Raw genomic sequence first — 22,461 nt, 5'->3', positions numbered from 1 at the left:
TGGAATCAGGTTAACTTTAATTAACTAGGAAGTCGGGGCACCATTTTTTTTTTTAATAGATTCTCTATTTCTCGAATCTACTCTCAGATATTTTCATATCTTATCAATTAGTCTTCCATGAATGATTATTAATTGTTACCTCATTAGTCTCATTCCAAACGTAAAATTATTGGTTATTATTATTGGTTATCTGCACGAACCCTAGTTTCCATAATGAATCAGCAACATACAAAGTGGCTTAATTATTTATTTACTAACAAACTAAATAATCACACAGAATTATATACATACAACAGAATAGATTATCCATTGATTACTAATCATGCCATGAAAAGTCCCTAGTGGACTAACCCGATATGACAGCTGGTTACACAAAGGGTGGGGGAAGAAAGAACGTGAGGAAGAGAGACAAAGGAATGGGTCTCTATCAGACCTTAAGAAGCTATGCTCACGTAAATACAAAATCTTATGCACTCTAGAGCGGATACGTTGGAGTACCCTGTAGTTCTTAGAGGACTGTCTGTGTCCTCGTCCTAAGCCACGTACGTTCTCAGCTGCAGACTGATAACCGTGAAGACTAAGATTTCATCTCTTTTTTTATGTAATGTTTGATAGTTCAGAGCTCATACAGTTTTGCCATACTCAGTTTGCGCTGTATTCTGGCTGGTCTATGCTCTCGTGGGCATGGTTAATGACTTTGTTAACTTTATATGATAACCTTCGAAATGAGAAAATATGGGTTATCACATTACATTTTTTCACAAATACTTTCATGTTTAACCTTTCTGATCTCCCCATCCCGGATCCGGGTTCGTGAATACAGACTCAAGCTCATTACCATAACGCAACGTTAACTATTCATGAAAATCGCAAATGAAATGAAATAAATATGCCATCTCTCAAGCTTAGCCTTTTGTTAACAACACTGTCATCTCAGATTTTCAAAATATGCTTCTCAACCATTGCAAAACAAGCATTTGTGTAACAGTATTGATGGCTAACGTAGCATTTAGCATTAGCATTCAGCTGGCAACATTTACACAAAAAAACAGAAAAGCATTCAAAAAAATCATTTACCTTTGAAGAACTTCAGATGTTTTCAATGAGGAGACTCTCAGATAGCAAATGTTCAGTTTTTCCTGAAAGATTATTTGTTTAGGACAAATCGCTCCGTTTTCTGCGTCACGTTTAGCTATGAAAAAACCCCTGTATCCAGGATTGTGTAAATCTATCAGCAAGCTCATTAGCATAACACAACGTTAACTATTTATGAAAATCGCAAATGAAATGAAATAAATATGCCATCTCTCAAGCTTAGCCTTTTGTAAACAACACTGTCATCTCAGATTTTCAAAATATGCTTCTCAACCATAGGAAAACAATCATTTGTGTAAAAGTAGCTAGCTAGAGTTAGCATTTCGCGTTAGCATTTAGCGTTAGCATTAGCGTTAGCATCCAGCACGCAACATTAACAAAAACATAAAAGCCTTCAAATAAAATCATTTACCTTTGAAGAACTTCTGATGTTTTCAATGAGGATACTCTCAGTTAGATAGCAGATGCTCAGTTTTTCCAAAAAGATTCCTTGTGTATTAGAAATAGCTCCGTTTTATACATCACATTTGGCTACCAAAAAAAATCCATAAATTCAGTCCTCAAAACGCAAACTTTTTTCCAAATTAACTCCATAATATCGACTGAAAACATGGCAAACGTTGTTTAGAATCAAGCCTCAAGGTGTTTTTCACATATCTCTTCATTGATACATCGTTCTTGGACACATGCTTTCTCTCCTGAATCCCAGGAGAAAATGACCGCACCTGAAGATTACGCACAAATTTAGACAAAGGACACCGGGCGGACCTCTGGAAAATGTAGTCTCTTATGGCCAATCTTCCAATGATATGCCTACAAATACGTCACAATGCTGCTAAGACCTTGGGCGAACGACAGAAAGTGTAGGCTCATTCCTTGCGCAATCACAGCCATATAAGGAGAGAATGGAAAACAGAGCTTCAGAAATTCTGCTAATTCCTGGGTGATGCATCATCTTGGTTTCGCCTGTAGAATGAGTTCTGGGGCACTTACAGACAAAATCTTTGCAGATTCTGAAACTTCAGAGTGTTTTCTTTCCAAAACTGTCAAGAATATGCATAGTCGAGCATCTTTTCGTGACAAAATATCGCGCTTAAAACGGGAACGTTTTTTATCCAAAAATGAAATAGCGCCCCTAGAGCTCTAAGAGGTTAATCACTTACATTTCACAATATTTAGATGTAAACCTGACAGCTGGTAAATGTAGACTACAGCATATGGCAAATGTGAAAGCACTATTAGGCAACCACAGTAAATAAAACAGTGGAAACACTCACTTGATAGAACATCTTTATAGAAAAAAACAAGTCTTCACATTGTGTGTTTCCTATCCTTCAAGAGAACACCAAATGAAACACAGTCATCATAACTGTCCCGTAAGTGTCCATGGACCATTCCCACATTCTCAAAACTATAAATATTGTTTAGGAGTTTGGCCAAGTGAAGTCCTTTGTTCACCACAGCCTCTCTCCCTCTCTTTCTGCATGACCAGGGGTTGAGAGTCTCTTCCAGGAACTTATGACCTGAGATAATAAAACCTGGGTTAGGAGAGAGAGTGAGAGAGGGGGGAGCCACGATCTACACCCAGAAAGGGCCACAGCATGACATGCATTTGAGCCAATCAGTTGTTTTGTGAAAAGGTAGGGATGGTATACAGAAGATCAAACTATTTGGTAAAAGACCAAGTTCATAATATGGCAAGAACAGCTCAAATAAGCAAAGAGAAACGACAGTCCCTCATTACCATATGACAACATTTCCAGAACTTTTAAAGTTTATTTGAGTGCATTTGCAAAAACAATGAAGCACGATGATGAAACTGGCTCATGAGGACAGCCACAGGAAAGGAAGACCCAGAGTTACCTCTGCTGCAGAGGATAAGTTCATTAGAGTTACCAGCCTCAGAAATTGCAGCCCAACAGAGTTCAAGTAACAGATACATCTCAACATCAACTGTTTGGAGGAGACTTCATGAATCAGGCCTTCATGGTTCAAATTGCTGCAAAGAAACCAATACTAAAGGACACCAAGAAACACAAGCAATGGACATTAGACAGGTGGAAATCTGTCCTTGGGTCTGATGAGTCCAAACTTGAGATTTTTCGTTCCAACCGCTGTGTCTTTGTGAGAAGCAGAGTAGGTGAACGGATAATCTCCACATGTGTGGTCCCCTCCGTGAAGCATGGAGGAGGTGGTGTGATGGTGTGGGGGTGGTTCGCTGGTGACACAGTCTGTGATTTATTTAGAATTCAAGGCACACTTAACCAGCGTGATTACAACAGCATTCAGCAGCAATACTCCATCCCATCTGGTTTGTTCTTAGTGAGACTATAATTTGTTTTTCAAAAGGACAATGACCCTACACATCTCTACACTGTGTAAGGGCTATTTGACCAAGAATGAGAGTGATGGAGTGCTTTATCAGATGACCTGGCCACCACAATCAACCGACTTCAACCAAATTGAGATGGTTTGGGATGATTAGGACCGCAGAGTGAAGGATAATGCAGCCAGCAAGTTTTCAGCATATGTGGGAACTACTTCATGACTGTAGGAAAGCATTCCAAGTGAAACTGGTTGAGAGAATGCCAAGTGTGCAGAGCTGTCATCAAGGAAAAGATTGGCTCCTTTGAAGAATCTCAAATATTAAATATATTTTGATTCATTTAACACTTTTTTTGTTACTACATTATTCCATATGTGCTTTTTCATAGTTTTGATGTCTTCACTATTATTCTACAAATTGTAAATATTAAGAAAAACCCTTGAATGAGTAGGTGTGTCTTAACTTTATTATATTCTACACATACTCAGAAGTGTCAGTAGGGACGCTATGTGTGTGTTCTAAACTCAAGCAGCCAATCCCAATTATTTATTAATTCAGTCTATGGGGTTAATTACAAATCATTATAAATCATTACGCAAAATTGTAATAATACTGATGAGAATTATGTAAGTCAATTAAATTAGTGAATAATGCTGGGGAATAACGGGAATATCTGACTTTACAGTTCTAACAAATGAATGCATTAGCATCAACACAACATACTTTGTTATATGGTAATACTGTATATGCACTGCAGTTTCCTTCTTTCCCATTAAAAATACATTTGGTTTATTAGTGTGTTGAGAGGTATTATTTTTCTAAACTACAATAGGAAATATTCAGTTGATACATTTGAAAACAAAATGCTATATGTTTGTCAGACAATTCCCACACCAAGGCTGACGAATTGATTAGGAGTGTGAAAACAAAGACTTTTTGAAGTAACTGTCCCAGAGTTATCAGGCCTTTGAAAGAGATTAACTACATTTTGATATGGTGCAATGATTCCTGATTGAATCATTTATAGTATCCCTACTGCTATATATTCCAGGTGTATCAACTTCCAGCTCACTGAGATTCCACATGCTCACTGGGATTACACTCAATGAGCGCATCACTTGCAAATGTTTCTCCTCTTAAGTGCACTTCATATTTCAAATGCAACCTGCACTTCCCCACTGACCATTACCACGTTTAGGAATAAGTAACCATAAATGAGCTACCTATAGAAGTCATTGTTAAGTGCCGAATGTGGTTTCCAAAAACCTAAAAAAACGTTTCTAACCTTAACTGATTTAACTCTGATGATAAGTTCATTTATTTCTGTCACATTAATACTTTTCAATTATATTAATCAAAAGAAATTGACTTGTGATTGAACAAAATAACAAATCCTGAAGACAAATACCGTCACATGGCTCTTCACAGCAACACAAAGTGTAGAGTATGATTTGATGTGACATGCCTTTAGCCTTTAATGCACTTGGTACAAAGCATTCAAATGTACCCCGTATGTGTTAACCATGATCATTTGAACATTCATACACTTTGTAATTTGGCTGTGATATCAAACTCATTTGGAAGTCTTTCCGAACGCACAAAGATGTCAAAAGTTGGCGGACTGACAAAAGTATGAATTTAAAACTTTGATGAGGGCTGTCATCCTTCATTTAGCTGTGACATATTTCATATCACCCTTGTGAGTCATGACTGAGCTGGCCGCCCAGCCAAACTGAGCAATCGGGGGAGAAGGGCCTTGGTCAGGGAGGTGACCAAGAACCCGATGGTCACTCTGACAGAGCTCCAGAGTTCCTCAGTGGATATGGGAGAACTTTCCAGAAGGACAACCATCTCTGCAGCACTCCACCAATCAGGCCCTATGATAGAGTGTTGGTTAAGGGCTTGTAAGTAAACATTTCAGTGTAAGGTCTACTACTGTAGTATTCGGTGCATGTGACAAATACATTTTGATTTGATTTGATTCAGTGGCTAGACAGAAGCCACTCCTCAGTAAAAGGCACATGACAGCCCTAGAGTTTGTCAAAAGGCAACTAAAGGACTCTCAGCCCATGAGAAACAAGATTCTCTGGTCTGATGAAATTAAGATTGAACTCTTTGGCCTGAATGCTAAGCGTCACGTCTGAAGGAAACCTGGCACCATCCCTACATGAAGAATTATGGTGGCAACATCATGCTTTGGGGATGTTTTTCAGCAGCAGGGACTGGGAGACTAGTCAGGATCGAGTGAAAGATGAATGGAGCAAAGTACAGAGAGATGCTTGATCAAAACCTGCTCCAGAGTGCTCAGGACCTTATACTGGGGGCAGAGGTTCACCTTCCAACAGAATAACGACCCTAAGCACACAGCCAAGACAACGCGGAAGTGGCTTCGGGGCATGTCTCTGAATGTTCTTGAGAGGACCACCCAGAGCCTGGACCTGAACCCGATCGAACATCTCTGGAGAGACCTGAAAATAGCTGTGCAGCAACACTCCCCATGCATCCTGACAGAGCTTGAGAGGATCTGTAGAGAAGAATGGGAGAAACTCCCCTAATACAGGTGTGCCAAACTTGTAGCGTCATACCTAATAAGAGTCAAGGCTGTAATTGCTGCCAAAGGTGATTCAACAAAATGTTGTGTAAAGGGTCTGTATACTTATGTAAATGTGAAATTTCAGTGATTTTATTTTTAATACATTTGCAAAAGTTTCTAAAAAAACATTTTTTTATTTTTCATTGATCAGGAAAAAATAGAATTGAATCCATTTTAGACATGTGGAAATAGTCAAGGGGTCTGAATACTTTCCGAATGCACTGTACTTTTCGTGTTGCGACAACACCATGCCTTTACAGTCACACGGGGACTCTAAGAATAGTCCTTACAATTTTCAAGAGCCTATCTCGGCACAAAACACATTTCTATGATAATTGCATTTGATTGCAAGGGAAAATATAATGGTGTGTCTCACAGCTGCAGTGTCTCTTGGCTCGCCCCTATTCCAATTATGTTAGACGTCTCTTATGTGTAGAAATGCTGTGTGTTTTCCCACCAGATGTCTGTGCAGTGCTCTCAGGAACACTCGTTGTTTCTGAAATAATTTGGGCAAATAAAAGCAGGTAAACCAATGGCCTTTCTCCACTACAAGGACATGGGTTCAACACAGGATACCAACATGTGTATGGTGCCAAAATCACTGACATACTCAATTAAAGCCAAGACTAAGCTTACACACCAATCCTGCTGTTGAACTATTGACAACTACTTTGTTTTCGAGCTGTGTTTTCAATCTGTGTTTTTGTACTATAGGTCTATGGTACACGGGAGGTTAGTAAAATAGTTATTCAACAGGTACAGTGAGAGAGAGAGCCAGCATGAATATCCAGTACACTGTAGATGCTGCTTCCCATTAGGGTCAGGCTGGTTGTCAAAAGTTGATAAGACGGGTTTATCCTAGAATCGTTCCATTTCGACAAAAGCCACGAGGGTTAAAAAGACAATGACGTCAACGTGAGATCTTGTTCTGTTCCAATTGACATGGAGCAGTTGTGTGAGACAGGACAGGCTGAGTAATAGAGGTAAAATAGAGGTAAAATAGAGGTAAAACTAAAAATTGTGAGAACCGGACCTGCTCTCTTTCCCATGACTCATCACTCGAGCAGCAGAAAACACCATCTTAAGACACGACTCATCTTGCCAAGGGCCATTCCTCTCCATCAGTTAGGTGGGTGGTGTGTAGGAGCGGAAGACCTTACGATTGTGTCTTATGTTACAAATAAACACAACAATCCTACAACTAATACTATACTAACATTCTCAACACTTGAATGGAGGAATTTGGCGTACCTAGGGTGTTGTAATGGTTTGTCCCAGATTCATTACAGTATGATTAAATCAAAGCAATCTGCAATACAAATTCAGAATATAGCATGTGTGTGTGTTCCTGAAAGTATGACGGCTAAATGTTTTAGATCTAACTCTTTGATGCTCCCCACAGCCTGTGTCTTACCCAGGCCAAGCAATCATATTATTCTTCCTGTCTCACCTCCATTTAATAAGCCAATGTAGCCGGAAAATGGTGCATCTCAAAATGTTGTTTGTTTTGCGGTTGTCTGGTGGAACACATTAGCCATTGCACAATTATGTATCCTTATGTTCGGGTCAAAGAGGATAAATCAAGAAAGACAACAAATGTCTTGTCTTTATGTCTGAACAAATGGTCTGAGATGCTTCTCCCCGGAGGAAGGGTAAGTAAAGATCACTGACGTGAGCCGAGAGCAATTTAAGATTGTTTAAGGTTGTAAACGTCAGTGACCCAACCTCAGCCTAATGGAATTTTATTGGAGGGATAGGCAGATACGCTTTGTTTCAGTGAAGCCAAATGAGATAATGTTTTTTTAGGGAGGTCATTACTTTATCATAGATAGACTTGAAATTAAACACGCTTTGTCAACATTATTTTAATATTTACAGGATGAAATAACTGACCTTGAAAGGTTCATATTTCCCTTCAAAAACTGCAGAAGTGGAATGTGTTTCCAATTTTAGGTTGGCCATGATTCTGTAGTATTCTAATTTGTTTTGGATGCCCGTCCATCTATTTAGAAGGCAAGAACATGTTTAGCAGAGAAATCGTCATCCTTGATTTTAAACCATCCTGTCCAAGTATGAACTTCATGGTTTCATTTGGACTTGTATACAACGGAGGAGGATATATTGCAATTCCATACATGTTGTTATGTTTTATTCCAATTTTAAAACGGGGCCATGAAATCATCAATACGTTTTTTTTTTAAAAGAACAATTCTGCACTTATATGTAGTTGTAGAGCAGAGGTATTGTGATTGGCAGCCTTCTTCATCAGCGAGTAAGGTCAGGTCAGGCTGTGGGGTCATTGGGGCCAGGTAATCTTCTTACCAGTCAGTGGTCCTGTGGAGTTAAGGTTATGGCAGGGTCAGTATCTCCAGATCAGTTTTATGTCTGTTCATTTATTTTTGATTTTGATTGGTGATATCTAATGCTTGTTTCTATCTGCATCTTTGTCAACAACAAAATTATTACCCCAATTCATGTTGTTATTTAAAAAGGATAAAATATATATTTTTAAATGTCTGACACCATTCAAACCAATGAGGGTTCGGAACTTTAATACCAGTGATCTCAGAATCAGCTTTACGCAGATAGAACCATATAGTCCCAAGCTCTCAATATTACTATACTTCCTGTGAGCGTTCTGCTCTCTAAGTGGTGAAGGGGCAGAAAACAATGCACAAAATATCTGTCTTCGGCACCCTCTTAAAGAAATATAGCCTTTCATTTTTGGAATGCATGCTTCCAGACGCTAGGGCTCTGTTTCAGCCGAGAAGCCTATACAGAAAGCTATCATTTTTTGCCTTTCGTCTGCCAAGGACCTCTCTCCTTCTTCTCCTGGATTTATTAAATGGCTTTTTCATGTCATGTCAAGAGCCATGTGGACTGGCATAAAGGTCTGCCTCTTCAGAGGAGCAGGGCAGGATTTCTGCATTTCTACAGTTTGATCGCTGCCAGCTAATTAGCGTGGCATTGTCCCGTGTTCGCATCGCCAGGAATAACTAAAGCACCTCACAAAAGCTTCCCAGAGAGCAATTCAGCTGTGCTCAATGGCCAGGGCATACTGATGAACCTGCGCTGTTGCATTAATGTCAGCTGAACATTGAAAGGGTGATAATTAAAAATCAGGCATGTGTTGAAGAAAACAGTGTTAGGCCATTTTCAGAACAGAAAGGGGCAGATTTACTGAATCAACTAGAATGTAGTCAATTATAATTGCTTGTTGAAAGGCAACAACTGGGCCATGATCTTGGATTGTTGGGGAATGTGTTGCCTATACATATACCGAACTAATGTCTGAGTAACACCTTCCATTGTTTCAACTGTGGTAATACTGTGCAATACCACTGTAATTACAATGCAATGATTTAAGTACTAAGTAACAATATGTTAACACTATGCTAATTTTGCTTTAATTTTCATACCCAGATCATTCTAAAAACAGTACATAATCATTAAAACCATAGTCTTACGGTATACAACTTAATTAAAATGAAATAATTAAAAACCAAAAGAATACTTCTGTGTTTTCCTTGACATGGAAAATAGATAAAACATTTAATCGTCATTTACAACGTGCCCTTAAAAACATGTACTTTCGATATCATACTGGCACATCTTTGCTTCGAAATGCAGCATAGTTAATTGATTAGCTCAAATCCCTAAGCATCTCTTTTAAAACACCCACCTCTTAAGGTGTCAGTATACTTCAATTTGGCTGGCGCCTAGCCAAACTTGGCTAGTCGAACCAAACGAGAGTGCTTGCATATTCCCGTAAAAGACCTTCGCTTGAAAAATTTGACAAAAAAGCGGCAATAGTACTGTTTGTCTGTTTTAAGAAGCCTAAGCCAGCCACTTCCTCAAATAGTCAGACAACTCTGTCACACAATAATTTTACATTGAACTAAGTTGTTTGGTGCGGTATGTCTCAATGAAAAATGTGCATAAAAATGAGTCGTCTCTTGTTGAATGACAACAAATACTTTATTGAAGAATCCCTACTGTTGACCAGTTACCAACGAAGAGAAGCAGTAGACTAACAACTTCGGCTTGCCTTGAGATTTTTTTGCATGCCTGAACAGCCCGAAAAAAAACCCTTAATAAAGTCCAAAACAAACAAAAAACGAATCTTTGACCCCAAGTAGTCAGAAATGGCATCATTTCGAAACCCTTTTCTTGGTCCTTCTGAAATTAGTTAGTTGCCGACAAAAACAAATACACAATTTACCGTGATTTATGTGTTAACATGGAGGAATTAAGAATAATATCTATGGTGAAAATGTACACTCAATAGTAAACTTTGTGATAAAAGCACAACATTTGGCACATAGGTAGATGTATGTATCCTGAAAATATATAGATATGGAGCTACCCCAGATTTGACCTCTTCGGGGCATAGCAGTCACTATAGCAACAAAAGTTTCCAATTGCTAGCTACAGTTTGTTTCCATTAAGTTGTTAAATAATTTTTTGTCGACATTTAGAAAGTTCACATAGAAAATAAATGTGACAATTGCCTAATACACAATGGTTGAAGTGTTCGCATTAACCATTAAGGAAAAGTGTGCATTAGCCAGACTTTAAGCTTTCTGCCAATATCAGATATGTTTATGTCCTGGGAAAATGTCTTGTTACTTACAACCTCATGCTAATCGCAATAGCCTACGTTAGCTCAACCGTCTCACAGTGGACCGACCAATCCTGAAGAAGTTTAATAAATTGGCGACTTCCTGTATGCCCTCTCAACTATCTGTTTCACGTTTCAGGTCGCCCGCAAAAGCCAGCATGGATAGAATGCAATAACTGACTAATATTTGCTATATAATAATCATAGAATAATTATCATGTGCCAGTTTCACTCCTGCAGATCTTAAAAAATTGGATCGTGAAGCTTGCCAGACAACCAGAAAAACAAGTTGAAGCAATTCAGGCATTATTGAAAGTCACAACAATCTTTGATTAGCAAATAAACAATATTTTTTATAGTTTAACAGTTTGCAAGCAGTAGGCATTTAGAATTAAATGTGCAGTGGAGTGCCCCGCATAACTAAAAGAAACAGTTCAAATTATCATTTGAAAAAAACATCCCCTGTAGAATGGATAAATACGTTTTTGATCTTTAGAAAATGTATCCTATATCTGCCGTTTACATTACACATGTCGATATTTTTTTGTTGCAACATTTCTTTTGTCGGATATATTTGGGTCAATAGTAAACCTGCCTAAATGTCTCTATACCAAGTTGATAGTCTCATCTTCCTGTTGCAATTGAAACTTACTTGATAGCTCTAACTTTGGAACGCTATGGGCTATGTAAAAGTCTGGTGGCACCGGCGCCCACATCGCCCGTATCGGTGGTCATCTTAGGTGGTATTGGTATTTCAGATTAGCTACATTTCCAATTTCTCCGCCTCTGAGTATCACAGAAACACACTACTTTGAATGAATAACAGACAATTGTTCCTAAATTGGCTATAGTGAAATGTATCAAAAAATCTGCTCAAAACATGAAAAACATCTATTTAAAAATGTGACTACATTTTAGATTATATGCTTATTTGGGGGAATTTACTTGTGTAGAAAAGGTTAATAAAAGAAAAAGTGTAACTGTTTAAAAGAAAGTATATTTTTTGCCATAATTTCCAATTTGTTGGTGATAGGGGTCCAGAGATGTTGCCGCCTATAGGGTTAAGCACGGTTTCATTATTCTACAGTGCCTCGTTTAACGGCAGAGACATTGATAGCATGAGTCGCGTTGACATCAGCCTTTGATGTGTGGCAAGGTTCCATTTTTCCTACTTGATCAGATCTTCGGGATAAATTTTTAGCATGCCTCAGCTCCCCGTCCTTATGTCTAACTTTGTTCAGAGGCAGAAATAATTGTTTTGACACGAGAACTGAAAGAGTAGTCAATTAGCCTGAGCGTTATGCATGGCCCATTCCACATTTTCTTTGTGACGCTACCGCAACGAGCAATATGGTCAATTTCATTGGCAAGCCCCAAGAGACAGCCATGCAGATAGGGATCTGCAATCTTTCCCCAGATTATTTTCCATACTTTCTTCAAAGTGCACTAATAATACCCACATGTACAACATTTCGTTTTTACAGTGCCTTGTAATGTCCATAGGCAATTGGTATGGTGCCGTGTTATGCAATATACAGTATAAGTATTATGCAATATACAGTATAAGTATTATGCAATATACAGTTTAAACACCCTCAAAATGTTATGGATGTGGAGTTCCAGCTCAGGCATATTCTTAACCAATATAGAAGAGGATTGTGATTTCCCCTGGGGCGGGGCAGACAGACCATGGCAGATATTACATTCAAACAATAGATTCTCCTCATAGATATTCAACAGAGCTAGAGAGGAGGCTAATTTTCCATTTCTACATTTGAGTCACCGAGCAGATGTTTTTATCACGAAGTGATTTACTAGAGTAATTAGGGTTAAGTGCCTTGCTCATGGGCACATTTCTCACAGAGTCGGCTCTGGGATTTGAACCAGTGATGTGTCAGTTACTGGCCCAACACTCTTAACCGCTAGGATACCTGCCACGTTTGAGAGAGGTAGAGAATGGTGTTCATTTACATGTGATTTTTAAAAAGATATGCAGTGTCAATGTTTATGACTACCCCTTCATCAACCATTTAGTGCTGGTTTAAATTGTTCCGGAAGACTACTATGTCCTGGATCTAGCATTAGTTAACTGCACGTTTATAAAACGTCTTAGGCATGGATGATAGAACCAGTTCATTCATATTGCAAATGCAGTGTTCTTTAAAAGTGTTTCCCCAAGTACTTCATCATTCTCTGGGAAAAACACTTTGCATTTCTCAACAGACTTTCAATAAATCACTTGACACATTTAGTTTGCCACAAATCCCATCTCAAAAAGTATTGAAATGCAGATATCTCCCTAGACACAAAGTATTTTCGTTTTCATGACACACTTTCTTAGATTCCCTAATGCAAAGAGAGAGAAAAGGGAATTGCTATTGGGTAGGCTTATGTTCTGGCTACAAATCAAGTTGTGTATGACAAAGTCCAGTATAGCTTTGTTGTACATGGAAAACACTCACTTACACCTAGACACTGGAAAGAGTGTTTTTGGGCCACTTGGCCCTAATTGATTTGTCCCAAAACTGTCAAGACTCAGCTGACTGGGCCTATGGTTGGTGAATTTGTTTGTATCTATAGAGCCACTCTAAGATTTGAATAGCGAGTGCATTGAAGCTAAACAAAGTTGGGCAGCAACAAGCCAATGATGCTCTCATCCAAAACTACGCTCATTTGCATTCAGCGATGTGAAATGTCTGGTGTTTTTCTAATTCTTATTCTAAGCTCTGAACAGTAACACGATATTTGTCACCTACCTAACAGGGTAGAAAAATTCTCAAATTAAAAAAGGAAATTATGATTTTTTTTTGCTTAGGCGTGTGTTCATGAAATATAAATGCAATCGTATGCTCATGGCTCATTTACTTAGTGGATTTAAGATGAAATCCTTGCCTTATATAATTTTCAATGAACAGTCAATTTAAGTACAGATGTAGGATCTTCATTTGAGCCAGTTTGCTGCAGCAGGAAAATAATCCTGCAGCAACAGGAAATGTGAATTATTATGTGGATTATAATTAATGGAAACGTTTGTGTCGGTTGCTACATTTTTTGTAACAGAAAATCCAGTCTGCAATTTCAAAGTGCGAACTATAAACTTCAGAAGCCTTTTAAAACTTAAAATACACTACAGTTTTCCTACAACAGGTGATCAAATTAAGATCCTACATCCGTGGTAGAGAAAAAAAAAAGTGTCATGTCCTCGTAAGTTACAAACATTACAAACATTACAATGCATTTACAGTTAACTGTGTCATACGTCTGTCCATATTTTCTTCCCCTCTAATACTTTCCAAAGGCAAGTGGTGGAATTCGATTCAACAGTGGGACAGCAAATTATTTTCCTCTGTGTTGGAAGGCAGCCATCCAGTGAAGCGTGACATGGCCATATGAATACACAGCAACTACAGAAAGCAATTTCATTGCTGAATAAAAGTGTATCAGATGCAAAAACACACATTAATTATTGACACACATGCTACAAAAAAATAAACACCTCTCCAAGGACGTGCTGCAAGGCCATCTTCCACTAGTGCTCCACTCACCCTGACGTGTACAAACCAAAAAGTTGTCTTGTCAATTTTTTTTTAACATATTTTTGACAAAGTAGTTTTATACAAAGCCAACCATAAAATATAGTGTAGTCATAGTGCTTGTTATGGGAAAGATCAACATTGTATTATGATATATGGCCCCGGTGTGGAATGGGTAATAGACCTCTGACAACTGTAGGCTTTTCTTATTTCCGTTCTGTTAAGCACAAAGATGGGTCCTGATTGAACTGTTAAGTAAAGTGCACACATTTTCGCCCAAATGCCTTTTCCACTCCACTCAGTAATGACATTTTCTGGCGCGTCGGCTGGAAACATGGTATCATCCCAGGTATTTCACAGTGGCCTGTCCATCTAAATTCTCTCCGATGGACTCGGGTGTCCTCCAAAGCGTAAAGTCTCTCTGCACCTTTGACTCAAGAAAGCTCTGTTTTGAATTCTTGTATGTCAACAACTGCTGATGTTGTTCATGCGTTCCCATGCTAATATATCTTCCAAACACACTGTGAAAAAGTGAGATACATTTTTGTCAAAATAATTTCCCATTGCATTTGATATTAGCTTGGGTATTCTCTTTGCTCTGTTTCTACTCCCTCATGTGTGGAGAATAGGTGAACAGCCCCTTGAGGGTTGAGAGTAACTTTTCACATCAATATGCTATCTACATGAATGTAAGAGTGAATACAACACGTTTCATATTTGATGTAGCTACTGTAGGCCATTTGGCTTAAGTGTGCCTCTTAATCATGGCCATACATAAATCATCATATTTGAATCCAGAGCTAACTGTTGATTGTTCTCTGGTCTCAGTTGTATTATGACTTATCTAGGAGCTGTGCACAATTCAGTAGTCAGCCCCATGTGTGGTAATGGCCAAAATGTTTGGTTGATATACAATCCCTTTCCTTTGTATGCTTGTTTTCTATTGGGTTCTTATACCGTTCAAGCACTGTCAATATGCCTCTTCTAATCAGTGTTGAGTTCACACTGTGTAAAGACAAGTAGTTGTATTTGTGCAACTCTCTTTACGGTGCTGTTTCCACAGGGAAGTTAACACAAGGCTCAGGACTTACCCCTTTACAGTCTGTTGAGATTTAACTGTGTGGCCTGGCTGTGATTCAAACCCAAGTCCCAGAAACAGCTTAGAGAGGGCACCAGGCCATTACCATACTGACATTGGGGATTGTGTCTATTGAGATCAGTCCATTACATATGCAGAGCATGTTTAGCTCCACTGAGGGACTTGCCCACCTTGGGTAGATTTGAATCAGTTCCAGGCAGGGAGAGATTTGTTTCCCCAGAGGTCACTGTTATAAGGAAGTGTACGCTTATGGAGGCATGTTAACTCTCTGGTGGCTACACCAGACCCAGATATGTTCAGCCATACTTGATCACACGGCTTGGATAAGGGCTTGATCTTTGACGGAGCAAGTGGGTGAAAGCTGCAGTAGATATACAGTCTATATTTTGTATGACAGCACATACTACTGTGGTGATGGTGTTTGGTATTATATTTGTCCATTACAGGCTTGGCTGGTTTTGCATGAGCATATGCTTTTTGAATCCCATTTATTCGCGACAGACCACTTCTTTGCCGTATCGCCAAAAGGCTTTTTCTGGGAAAGGCGGAGCCAGATTTAATCCGGCATGTCATTTTTATCAATTGACACTTGTGGTCCAGCCTGTAGGAAAAATAAAGGGAGGATAAAAACGGAGCTCTAATTCCTTAAGAAAGGGCACTGCTCTGGGAAATGTCTATCCGCTTGATGTGGAATACAGATTATCTTGCATGCTAATTTGACTGCGCTGAACATTTGCAAAGTGCTAAAGTGAAAATGCCTTCCAGTAACGCACGGGTCTGGGCTCCTGAGCCTGGGAGAATGACTCTTTCGCCTATCCCTCCAGACATTAAGCTCCCTCAAGCGTACAGAACGTATTTGTAGATATAGATTACAGTTGCTATCCCAGTCGCTATCCAAAAATGTACTCAGATTTTACACAACTGCTTACTCTTTCTACAGCACAGTGCAGAATTTGGTCCAGGTCCAGGCAAGAGCCAGCATTTACCAGCTGACGTGCACTTCATTCTCCAGACACTCAAGCAAGGGTTCTTGTTATTTCGAGTGAACAGGAGTCCGTCCGTATGTTCATCTTCGGTCGCAAAGGTGGAGCATAGCAAGGGTATACTTGCAGAACACGTGTTCTCTACTCTTATCGGGGTATTCCATAGGGAAGAGGTTAGTCCCCTGCGTCTGCTCCAGCCCTAGCTCCTCTCCTTGGAATTGGTGGGAGGGGGAGTGCACACTTTATGATGTCGTCCCATTCCCATATGGCTTGACTAAGATTGTGCCACAAATCACACCAGCCCTCCCTGTTTCAGCACTAACTACAAAGCACTGAAGTCAGCACACAACATGCTGACTGACTGGCTACTAAGATCATCTCTAGTTTTGCAGTGTAAACATTGTTTTTTCACAAGACATGGTAATATTCAATATTCAACTAAACAATCTCTCGCTCTCTCTCTCTCATTATTTACTCTACTACAGTGTCACACCTTTCCTCTCACAAACTCATGCAATGCCTTTAATAACACCATGGTTGAAATGCTTATCTGTTCACTCAGTGAGATACCATCCAATTTTAAAGCCATTCATACATATTTGATGGCTCTTGTGCATAATTATACTCTCCACAATGTTTGAATATCTGGACACAGCACTGACAGTTTTCCATAAATAAATCTGTGTAAATGCTTATGAGACAGCCATTTTGGCCACCTTTATCGAATCTCTCTGAAACAGTATGTCATTTCAACCCACACCGCAGATGGAAAATGCCAGTGATTGGCAGCCCTTGCTTCCTTTCTTTGAACAACGTTTGTCCAGAATGATGTAGCGTCATCAGAAAACAGTGCAACAACAGCTATTAATGTCAAACATCCATGATTTTACACAAATCTCACGTACATTTGGCACATATGTCAGAAACCGTGTGGTACTTCAGAGAGAATGGGTTTGATCAAGGGCAGTTTGTACCTCAGACTATACATAGGTTCCCTTTCATCCGTGATCACAAAGACATTCATTACAAAAAAAAATAATCTATTACGTTTACTCAACCAATTTATCTGAGTCCGGGCAAATTCAATCTCTAAACTCATTTTCTGTTCAAGCTCACACTTGGAATGACTCAGGTTGGATGTGTTAGATTGGCAATAAAGACTAATTAGATGAGTTTCTGCATGGTGTGTGTGTGTGTGTGTGTGTGTGTGTGTGGGGGGGGGGGGGGGGGGGGGGGGGGGGTCTTTATGAATCCCTCAATTGCACAATATAATCTAATAAAAGTTACACTGCAGCCCATGTCTTATACATCCAAATAATATTCTCATCAAAACCTTCTCTTCCAGTGCTTTATTAAAATGCTTTATTTAAATGACTTGCATTTTGCCAAATTAACCCTACCTGCTTTTCCTACAATGGCTATTTGAAGCACCACACTCCAATTAGGATCCAATTACAAAGACAAATGGGAGTATTTGCAGGAAAAAGGAGCTGAGCATGCATTATCCAATCTTTGTTGCAATTACAAAACATGATAAAAAAAAAAATTAAAGTCCAACTCCCACCTCCTTTCATGATTTATATGCAGTTAGCATCCTTGGTATCCATATAGCAGGGGTCTCAAATTGAATTCCTAGAAGGATTTGGCACAGTAGTTCTCACATCCACTCATTTTAGCTGCATTGATTGGTAATTAGTTATGTGGATCGTGTAACAGCACTTTGGTTCCTTCTTCCAGATAGAATCTAGAAAATAATTAGTTTGACATGAAACCCCCATATTTTCAGATATCAATCTATTCCCAACTATTGTTACTTACTGAGGTGAAATTAGTGATAATTAATAAATGACTACAAGTGCAAACCTGTAGCCAAACTATTTCATTATAAGCTATCATTTGAACTCTATAAGAAGAACGGTTCAAAATGCTGCTAGAGGACGTTTTCTATATGAAGATGACAGGATTGCATCGCCCTTCAGTTAGCCAACAATACTGGCTCTGATCTATGGCTGGCGAGTCTCATCACTCATTGTGAATGATCTCATTGTGATCTACTGTATATATTCAATCACAAAAGCAACAAAAAAAAACATGTTTGAAGTCTGTGGTCTCATGATGTGCTTGTGCTGTTCTTTGTTTGTTTGTTCTTTTCATTTCCCGGGAAGAGCAGGCTTCATAATGGCATAAGATATGACATCTTTACTGCAATTGCTCACCAGTTGAAAGTTTGATGAGATTATTCCACTCCAGTCTTTGAGGTGTTTGTTTTTCACGGTGAAGTTTGCACTCACGGGACTGGCGTGATGAATGACGCCTTCACATGATATCAGGTCAGCTTTATTGTTCAGACTTTGCAAATCTCATTTAGCTGTTACTAACACAGCTCACGCAGACATCATGCACTGCTCATGACCTCCATTTGAATGAGCTTGGTCCCCTGTCCCAAGATACAGGTATTAATCAAAGTAGAGACAAAGAAAATCAAACAATGGCTTTTATGTGTGTAAATATCAGATAAAACATTACTGAGTGTGTGTGTGCGCGAGGGGCCTGAGTTGGGAGGAAGATGTCAGTGGTGTTATGATGTCCTAGTTTCCAGACACAATGGATGTTTTGAAAACTTGTAAAGAAAACCAAACCAGGAGCCAAAGTGGCTTTTCTTAAAATGTCTAACTCTAGTCATTGAGGTACTAGTATGAAGTACTATTATTCCCTCAATTGCCCAATTGAGTGGCTAATAGATATTTTTTCAGTTTCTCCAATACAAAAGTGGTACAGAAAAATGCGGGATGAATAATTTGATGTCTGGGTAATTGGACAGTACTCTATAGTATTTCAGCCATTACAAAGCCATCAGAATTCAAGTGTTCATTTGTTCTTTGAAGTCATCAGGCCCTTCAACATATCCGATTCAGCTGTGGAGCATCTGAGTCGTGACCCTTCACCTCTATGCCAGATAATGATCTGTCAACTGGAACAGTGAACCGTTCGTCTCTTGGCAACACCACCCTGTGAACATCTCTTTCTTAGAATGTCTGAACTCAGTGTCACGTCACACACAGTACAGTATCTACCAGGCTGCGCGGTGATTAGGAACCTGAGAGGTAACAATACATGGACATGATTGGCATTCGCCTATAGTTACATAAAGAGAGCGAGACAACGTCGCGGTTTTCAAAAAGATAAGTTCACATTAATTGAAATCGCCACCACATAAAAAGGTAATCCTACAACCAGTTGCCCATACTAAAACATATTGTAACAGTTAAAAAAGGCAACATACATTGCATAATACATCTCCAGAAAGTGCCTTCCAAAATGTCTCATCTGTTTTGTAACGTTTTAACCACTCAGATGGTTTATTTATGCTGAATTATTAAGGAAAAAGTATAAACCAACGTTTTTGTAATTGCCTTCTGTTGTGCTTAGTCATTTAAAGGAACTATGGTCATTCAAAAGCATCCCTCTCCTGAACATGTTCCTCAATTACTTCAGTTGTATCCAAACATCCAAGAGTCTCGCTGGAGGGAGGAATTATGTTTGATTCTTTGATCAAGTGTTTTAAAAATGATTAGTAGTATTGAGTCGAGTAAAGAAGCTCAATTACCAATTGATCACTTTCACTCTTCACATGTGCAAACACTAATTGCGCAAATGTTCACTTTGAATTCAGACTTTTGGTATGGATAAAAAGGCTACAGGTGAGTACTCCTGTGTTTGAAAAACAACGTAACAAAGTTAGCAGGGAGAAGTAGAGGTGGAGTTAAAGGTGGAGGTAGAGGTGGAGGAAGACCAAGAACAAGGACCAATAACCAAGAACTCTGATTAAAATTTAGCCGACTGTGGTGGACCATGTTCACGATGGTTTGACCTTGAGAGCGACTGGGCAGAGAGTGCAGCCCAATCTGAGCCGCTTCATCGTAGCATGCATTATCCAAACGTTACAAAATTAGAATAGGTATGTACTGCAGACATTGAACCTATCTGAAAGGTTTACTACTTGACAGTAGTACAACATAAAGCACAGTAAATACTATAGATTCCAATACATACTATAAGGGGAAATAAAGTAAATGTTTCATGTATTACTGTATGAATAAAATTGGGAGCTATACTGTTTTGTAACAAGTTTATCTTGTATGCTGTATAACTGCAGTGTTTACTGTACTGTATGGTATTTTTTTTTTGTAGAACTGAAAGATGACCACCACGTGCTGGTAGAACGCGTCTATTTACAGTCAAAACGGAGGCTGCCATTGTGCAAATGGTAGGTGACAATAATGCCATAAGACTGCGGGAAATGCAACAACAGATTATTGAAAACCCTGTCATTCCACAACATCATAGTGAGCTTATCAATCATAACCTTAAGAAACACCATTTCAGGATGAAGCAAATCCACAGGGTCCGATTTTAAAGGAATTCCCAAAGAGTGAAGGATAAACGATACAAATAAGTGCAAGTAAGTAATGTACTTGAATTATACTCTTAAAACATTAGAGACTCATTGATGTTGCCAGTGAACTTTACTATACAGCAAGTACAGTACTTATTGTCATTTTAGAGACTCATGGAGTTGGATGCAAGTCCCACCCCCCAGGAACTCATATTCATAGATGAGGCTGGATTCAGTTTAGCGAAGACGAGGAGGAGAGGAAGGAACATCATTGGTCAACGCGCCATCATTGAGGTACCTGGCCACATTGGGGGAAATGTTACCATATGCGCAGCTATGAGCCACAATGGGGTCCTCCACTGCCATACCACCCTTGGACGACACAACACTGCCCATCTCCTTAATTCCCTGAACACCTTACATTACAATCTTTTTCAGCCAGAGCAGAGAGGGCCAGGTGATCCTGAGTAGCAAATGTATGTTCTAACTGGGGACAACGTGAGTTCCCATCGGCCTGCTCAAGTCCACAACTGCTTCCATGACCATCCCATGCTCTATTCCCCATTTCTAAACCCCATTGAGGAGTTGTTTTTAGCATGGCGGTGGAACCTATGGCCCTTCTCCAGGCAATGGAGGAGGTCTGTGGTGACATTCCAGCAGAGTCCCGTCAGGGGTGGATGCGTCATGCCAGAATATATTTCCCCCGCTGTCTGGCCAAGGAGAATACCGCATGTGATGTTGATGAAAATCTGTTGCCGGACCAAAACACAAGACATGACTAATTTTGTTTTCACAATGGAGTATTTGTTTCTTGATTTTTCTTCCTTTGCACGTGCAAAATATGTTTACTGTATGTGTGCTTACAGTTTGCTGTTTGACACGTATTGAGTCATGTTGAAAAATAAAACAAACATTTTCGTATTTATGTTATTTTCTTGTTTGAGGGCACACAAACAATATACAGTATAACAACACAATCGTAGTCTTTACACTAAAATAGGATCTGATAGTAGTTTTTTTGAATATGTCACATAAGTGTGATCTCGATTGTCACTAAATTAGATTCATTTGATGTGTGTGTGTGTGTGTGTGTGTGTGTGTGTGTGTGTGTGTCATTTGTAAGCAGAGTTCATCTTGAGCAGGGAGTACGTGATTTTGATTGCTGTGTTTCATTATCCAAGATGTCTGTGGGGTTTGTTTTGTGCTTTGTGTTTAGAGTTTTAGAGTACCTGAGATGTAGTTCCAGCAAATGTGTGTTAACAATCGAGAAAAACGGTAATACCACCCTAGAACTGAAAGGTGGTGATATGTTAAGAGTTTGATAGAGTACTAAACAAAAGATCAACAACGACAAAAATGCAGGAGGAGAACAATGTAACAAGAGCCATCCTCCAGAGGCAGGGAGAAGGGAACGCTACATTGAAGACAATAATAGCAGTCATGTTAAAACAGAGATGGGTTGTTACTTTCAAGTGAAACCCAATTCAGGAAGATTCATCCATAATTCCAAACCGACAAAACATAAGCTTTCAACAACAACAAAAAACAGCTTCTCCAGAAAATGAGAGGGGGTGGTGAGGTACACTCCAAATCCCTCCTTTCATGCCGAGTGAAGTAGACTGGATGTGATTGAGTGCTTCAAAGTCACCGAGACTCGGTAGGCCGTGCGTCCTCGGCGAGAGTGAACAAAAGGACAAGCTCAAACACTTCCTCTTCCAATTGCTTATTTGCCAGCAGAGAACAGTCAGCGTTGGCGCAGCTGTGCACATAAGGAGTAGGAGTAATGTAGGCCTATGCATAGTGTAGCCTCTCCTC

This window comes from Oncorhynchus mykiss, chromosome 27 (assembly GCF_013265735.2).
Source record: "Oncorhynchus mykiss isolate Arlee chromosome 27, USDA_OmykA_1.1, whole genome shotgun sequence".
Classification (NCBI taxonomy): Eukaryota; Metazoa; Chordata; class Actinopteri; order Salmoniformes; family Salmonidae; genus Oncorhynchus; species Oncorhynchus mykiss.
This window is presented reverse-complemented; position numbering follows the sequence as displayed.